The 7,153-nt window shown below is 38.6% G+C and overlaps 1 long non-coding RNA gene across 2 annotated transcripts; it reads right to left on the reverse strand.

The window, feature by feature from the left end:
* Positions 1-3,410: 3,410 nt before the first annotated feature.
* Positions 3,411-6,952, reverse strand: LOC147007123 (uncharacterized). Of its 2 annotated transcripts, XR_015054385.1 has the most exons (4): positions 4,598-6,929; positions 4,349-4,507; positions 3,867-3,924; positions 3,411-3,633 (listed from the first exon to the last, which is right to left on the reverse strand). It is a non-coding gene; the product is annotated as an uncharacterized LOC147007123 (long non-coding RNA). The 2 variants fall into 2 exon arrangements; XR_015054384.1 differs by having other exon boundaries at positions 4,349-6,952.
* Positions 6,953-7,153: the final 201 nt, after the last annotated feature.

The raw sequence follows: 7,153 nt of genomic DNA on the forward strand, positions 1-7,153 counted from the left end.
AGCGATTTATCACAATATATATCCTTAAATAAAACGGCCGTGTATTCCAAAGATACAGAAGTGTTGATAAAATCTCCAGGTCATACAGAATTCACAGTTCGAATTAAAATAATTTTTTATAAAGAAGGGCGTATCGTTTGTATGAGAATAGAACAATGGGGGTATGATATGAATGATTTAGAGTATAATTGGTCATTTAAAATTAACCTCGAAGACCTGGAACAATTAAATCAGTCTCGTAAGGAAGAATATTATCCACTTGGTATCGAGAATGAGTTTTGTGGTGCCACGATTAGTAAACAACAAATAAAAGAATTTAAGAAGGGTAAATATAATAATGCTTTTGCTCTTGTTTATCTCATGAAAACAGAAAAAACAGGATTATATATAATAAGTAAGGAAATACAAAATGGATTTTACTATGGGAAGATGGGGAGGTGTTTCGTGCCATAATATTATTCTAACATATATTTCTAATACATAAATGACAGCAAGAAGGCTTCAAGAAAATTATCATTTCTGTGTCCAAGCATACCTTCAAGAAAAGGGTATTCGGTATTTTAATAAATATGTTCTACAACATAAGAATGAGGTATTTTCAATAAAAGATTGGCATTATGCTGATGTTGATAAACCGACAACTTTAGATTTAATTAGAATGTTAAATAATGAAAAAATTATGAAGTTAAGAAAAGGTAAGGCTCTTTTAGAAATTCAAAAGAAATTTTATTGGTTTCCTGTTGTAAAAAAAATATTTTGGATACAGGAATAACAAGAAATCCTGATGAATATATGTATAATATTCTATGGGGTGTAAGCGATTCAAGGATAATAAGGGATGAGGAAAGAGTTGAAGAAGAGAGGGAAGAGGAGGAAAAGGAGAAGAAAGAGAAGGAGGAGAGGGAGAAGAAAGAGAAGGAGGAAAAGGAGAAGAGAGAGAAAGAAGAGAGGGAGAAGAAAGAGAAGGAGGAAAGAGAGAAGAGAGAGAGGGAGGAAAGAGAGAAGAGAGAGAGGGATGAAAGGGAGAAGAGAGAGGGAGGAGAGGGAGGAAAGAGCGAGGCAAAATAAATATCAAAATATGGAAACCAGTGAGATTCAAAAAAGATTGGTGGTATTACAGAAAATAACTCAACCCACCGAGGAGGAAAACAAAGAATTGATAAGTCTATTTGCAATATTTTCTTCAAGACTATCATCGACAAGCTATTCATTTTAATTCAAGTTTTTCATTTTTATTTTTTTTCTTAAATAAATGGAGGAGAGAGTGAAGGCATTTCTAAGGATTCTTTATGTTTTAAAAATTAAGTTTCAAATGTGCATGTTGGAAACTAAAAAGGTTTTTGCACTCTGCAGGAATTTTTCACATAAATAAATGAGTTATTGTCTCAAATGTAAAAAGAAAACTAATACTAAAAATATTTCATATATTAAAAGTAAAAATAACACGGTTATACAAAAAGGTATATGTTCGGTGTGTGGTTCAAAAAAAAATCAATTTATCTCCAAACACAAACTCGGAGGAGATATACAAAAGTTTTTATCAGGAAGTAAATTTACAACTACTGGAATACCAGGGGAATTACATCTTCCAGGGTATTCTTTCTGTGGTCCAGGTACAAACTTGGATAAAAGATTAGATGAGGCAGACAATCCTAAATCCTGGAGTCAGCCTATCAATAGAGTTGATGAAGTGTGCATGAGACACGATATTGATTATGGGAATACCACAACGTTGGAAGAAAAGCATGAAGCCGATAGAGAAATGTTGTATAATTTGTCTCTGATACAAAATCCAACCTTGAGAGAAAAAGTTGATCGGTTCATTGTGAAGAAGATGATCAGTGCTAAATTGAAACTTGGACTTGGAAATTCAAAAAACTTGTAAGCTCTAATGATGTCATTAAGATTGAAGAGCAATTATCTGATGAATTACATAAACCAATATTCACAAAGTTTCAGAGAAGGAAAGTTTATTCCAAGGAAGTTGATTATATCTGGTCTGCTGATTTGATTGAACTCAATAATGATAAGGGGTACAAGTATGCTTTAACCGTTATTGATTTGAGGAGTAGATATGCGTGGGTTGTCCCTTTAAAAAACAAAACAGGTAATACTCTTATGTTAGCTTTTCAACAGATATTTAATAAAAGTAAGAGAAAACCTAAAAAATTGTGGACTGATGAGGGTAGAGAGTTTTATAACAAGACATTTATGAATTTTCTAAAAAATAACAGTATTACATTATACAGTACCTTTAATGAAGGGAAGGCAGTTGTTGTTGAACGTTTTAATCGTACCTTAAAAGAGAGACTATATAAAAAATTCACACAACTCGGTTCACAACAATGGTCATCTTTTATTCAGGATATTGTGGATAAGTATAATGACACGATTCACACGTCAACAAATATGAAACCATCAGAAACATTTACAAAATTAAAATATGAAAAAGAGATTAATGTCAGAAAACCTAAGTTCAAAGTTGGTGATATCGTAAGAATATAAAAGTGGAAATCTCATTTTGAAAAAGGTTATATGAAAAGATGGACCAACGAGCTTTTTAAAATTGTTGATGTAATAGATACGGTTCCTTGGACTTATAAAATATATGATTTGGAAGGGGAAGAGATTTTAGGTTCATTTTATTCACAGGAATTACAAAAGACAAAGATAAATTGAAATTTTTTGACTCCGCCCCTTTTTGACTCCGCCCACACAAGCCCCGCCCACACAAACCCCACACAAGCTCCACACAAACCCCTCACAAGCTCCAATAAATTGAAATTTTTTGACTCCGCCCCTTTTTGACTCCGCCCACACACGCCCCTCCCACACAAACCCCACCACACACAAACCCCACACAAGCTCCACACAAAAACTCCACCCCACACAAGCTCCACACACACACAAGCTCCACCCATATTCATCATATTCACATAATTAGTGATTAGTTAATTAGTTCCCCACACACAACATGTTTATTTAATTAAAAAATTATCCACCCATCCACACAAGCTCCACTCATCCACCCATCCATTTATCCACACAAACCTCATCCACATAAGCCTCATCCACATTCACCCCTCCCACATAAGCTCCACCCACATAAACCCCTGCCCACATAAACCCTGCCCACATAAACCCCTCCCACATAAGCCCTGCCTACACAAGCTCCACACACATAAACCCCGCCCACACAAGCCCCACCCACACAAGCCCCACCCACACAAGCCCCACCCACACAAGCCCCACCCACACAAGCCCTCCCACACACACCCCACCCACACAAGCCCCACCGAAGCCCCGCCCACACAAGCCCCACCCCCCTCATCCCCCCCTGTGCGCCCCCCACCTTTAACCCACCACCTCCCTCATCCCACCCCCACCCTTCCCCACACACACACATGGGGAGGGGAGGGATGGGATGAGGGGTTGATGGGTCATTGGGGGGGCGCACCTACCCTCCCTTCATGTCTTGATTCTCTTTTTGAAATTCAGAATCAAGTAATTGTAAACAAAACAAATATAATTTATTAATATTGAAAATATTAAATATTTATTTGCGAGAATGTATAATCTTTCCCAGCAATCTTCTTCAGATGTCTTGTGATTTCGAAACTCAGACACCATATTCTGTTTTGAAACAAAAAGTGGATAATAATTAGGTTTTATAAAGATAATTACATGGTAATATGAGTAAGCCTCGTTGACCACTGAATTAACACACCAGGAGCCTGTCATCCTTTCAAGGTCAATAAAATGAATTCTAGTGTACTGACAAAACCGCGTCCAAACTAATGATGCAACCAACATAAGACGACATTCTAAAGAGAGAGTGATATTAATAATAATTCAGAAACATTTACCTCCAGAAAATCATGTGTTGTACAAGATTGCTTCAACAGCTGATGTTGTGTGATAGTGCTGAAAAAAAAAAAAATAATAAGTCAAGGGTATAGATGAAGAGACAGACAGAGAGAGATACAAACAGACAGGGAAAGCAACACACACACACACGCACACACACACACATACACACACACATACACACACACATAGACACACATATATATATATATATATATATATATATATATATATATATATATATATATATATATATATATATATATATACACACACACACACACACACACACACACACACACACACACACACACACACACACACACACACACGTGTCTCACCATTGGTTTAATTCATTCGAGATCAGAGACTTCGTACCAGTCGTTATAAATCATTGACCTCTTCAATAAGAGCAGAGAGAGGTAGGTAGAAAGACAGACAGAGAGAGAGAGACACACACACACACACACACGTGTCTCACCATTGGTTTAATTCCTTCGAGATCAGAGGACGTGATAAGACTTCGTACCACTCATTATAAATGTCTTTCAATTCTCTTCTAAAATCATTGATCTCTTCAATAAGAGTATTCATTTGATGCACCTCATCGTGATATGTAAACTCAATTTCTTCCAACGACCTGTCAGGAAAAAAATATATCAGAATTATCATGATTTAATTAATAATCATTTGCTTCATCGTTCAAAGAGAAAACCATACACAAACTTACCAACTCTGTAGTGAGCTGTTGTCTTCATCGGAAGAAAGATCGCTCATGTCTCAGTTGTAAAAATGAAAATCCCGTCTGGCAGAAACTTTGTCTGGTGAATCACTTATAAGGCAACGACGAGGAAATTACCTAAGCATTGGGTGCGGCCACAGGAAATGACAGCTTAGAAAATAACTGAGCGATTGTATGAATCATTTACAAAACATACTTAAAATGGTTTTGATTCAAATGTTTTCAGTTCGTGTTCTGAGATAAAATATAAACACGAGACCTTGTCTCACAGAATAGTTCCTATTTTTTCACAGCATGACAGTCCAAAACCACTTCCTCATTCACACAGCACGACCGTGTCAAAAAAACACTTCCTCATTTTCACGGCATGAACTGAAAACATTTGAAACAATTTACTATAATCTCAAAATGATATGTGGCTCAGGAGGTGGTCAAACAAGAGCATTAAGAGAAGTTTATCATTTCGTAATGGCACAAAAGGGGTATCTTAAAAAATATAAAGATTCAAATGTTTTGTTTTTCAATATTTTAGATGGGGATTATTGTGCAAAGAAAATTAAACTATTGAAGGAATTTGAGAATGAACAAATCTTTATAGGTTCAATGAGTGAGCTGTTCAACCCCCAGGTTAAAAGGGGAGACAAATAAATATACCTTGGGATAGCCTGGTTATATATATATACAAAGCCTGGTGTTGGCTAAGCCTGGTGTTGGCTTAGTGGTTAGGGTGGCGGCTTGGGATCCCAGTGTCCTGAGTTCAAGCCCCGTTGGCTGCTGAATTAACACCAGGGGGTTGACTCAGCCTGTCATCCTTCCGAGGTCGGCGAAATGAGTGCCAGTGTACTGGTCCCGGTGTATGCCCCGGTTAGAATAGGTGTACCATATCCCTGTGTGTCGTAAGAGGCGACCAGGGTTGGCGTCAGGAAGGGCATCCGGCCATAAAACATTGCCTCACAAAAGGCCAAATCGCTGCACAGCAGGGAAAAACGGATAAAAAGGGGGTTTATTTTTAGGGAAAAAAAAAGGGAATCGCTGAAAATCCCCCAATCATTTACATGGGGAAAAGTGAGCCAGAACCAGTAAATCCACCCTACATATATTTACAGAGATGCCAACTTTTGGAAATCAGAATTAGGGAGGATTTGCAACCGACACCAAATAATGTGCGCGAAGCGCACATCTCGAGCGCGGAGCGCTCGACCCTTGCGGCGGGGTCCAGGGCCCGCGTTAGGGCCCTGGAAGCTCTGGGGTTCTAGACGCTCTCTAGTGCCCTCTGAGCCCTATTTTGGAGCATTTAACATGTTAAGAATTCCCACTTTTTGAACAAAAAAAGGGGAAAATTGTGCACTTTTTAATGTTACATGTATGTTAATATTAGTAAGTTAGGGGACAATCAAAGATTAACAAAAAGCACAAAAGAAGCAATATTTTTCTTACCTTACTGGCTGGTACTACTGCTGCTTGCTTTTTCCATGGCAGCTTTGCTGAGTGACAGCTGTGTGGCTCTTTTAGCCCTTCTGATTATGTCTTTGCTGTATTCTCTCTGGTAGCAAGGGGTGCTATGAGCTAGTTTTTCAATTAAGATAGCTTCCAGGGTTTTGACACTCAAATTGGGACGAAATTCAGTATGATTCTTCCGTACAAGACTGAGTGCCCGCTCACATGATGCGTTCGAATGAGGAATGACCAAGATTCCCTTCATCACTTTGCTCAAATTAGGATACTTCTTGGCACCAGTGCAGGGATCTGTGAGCTGTGAAATCCGATGCCACTGCTCATCCACTCTCACTGTCTCAGTAGCAATTGTAGGTATGGAGGCGTCTGCCTGGTAGTGAGCGAATTCACTCTCAAGACTGTCTATGTCACTATCACCGCCACTGAACAGACAGGGGAATTTCTTGATGAAAAACTCCACAGTCAAACCCCACTTCTTGGTGTAGCTTAACATCCAGCACCTGAGCATGCTTGGCTAATTCATCATTTAGCGGCCAGGTTTTGAAGATGTAATTGCAGGCTTTCACATAATATGAGCGAACTGCACTGAAGAAACCTTGGATGTCTGACTCACTCAGAGTGAAGGTGGATTTCTTGAGACTCCTTTGTTCCCTTGTATACAGTTTGGCATAGTTCCCAATCATGAGGTCCTCATCATTCTTCTGATGATTTCTGTCAGAGAAGGGTACATTTACCAGAGCAACCGATGACACCGATGGTTTCAAAAACCGTACGAAGATATCTTTCAGAAGACCATTCAATTCTCCGTGCAGGAGATGAATACAGGGTTCGTCTCTTTGGAGCAGAAGATTCCCCTTCTCAAAAAGCTTGTTAGCATATCGAAGGAAGAAACAATAGAGTTTTGTTTGTGGAGACAAGAACATCCTGTTGACACGTTTTTCTCTAGATTCCTGCACAGTGTTTGAGGAAGATGCGCTTTTAGTTGTAGAACTCGTAGTACACTTAGCCGCAGGGCGATCACACTTGCGTTTACTGCCAGCAGAAGAGGTCAGACTCGTAGTACCAGATCCAATTTTACGTTTGAGGAGA

The sequence above is a fragment of the Eptatretus burgeri genome, unplaced genomic scaffold, assembly GCF_056783735.1.
Source record: "Eptatretus burgeri isolate ZD-2024b unplaced genomic scaffold, Ebu_testis_v1 Ebu_testis_scaffold_625, whole genome shotgun sequence".
NCBI lineage: Eukaryota > Metazoa > Chordata > Myxini > Myxiniformes > Myxinidae > Eptatretus > Eptatretus burgeri.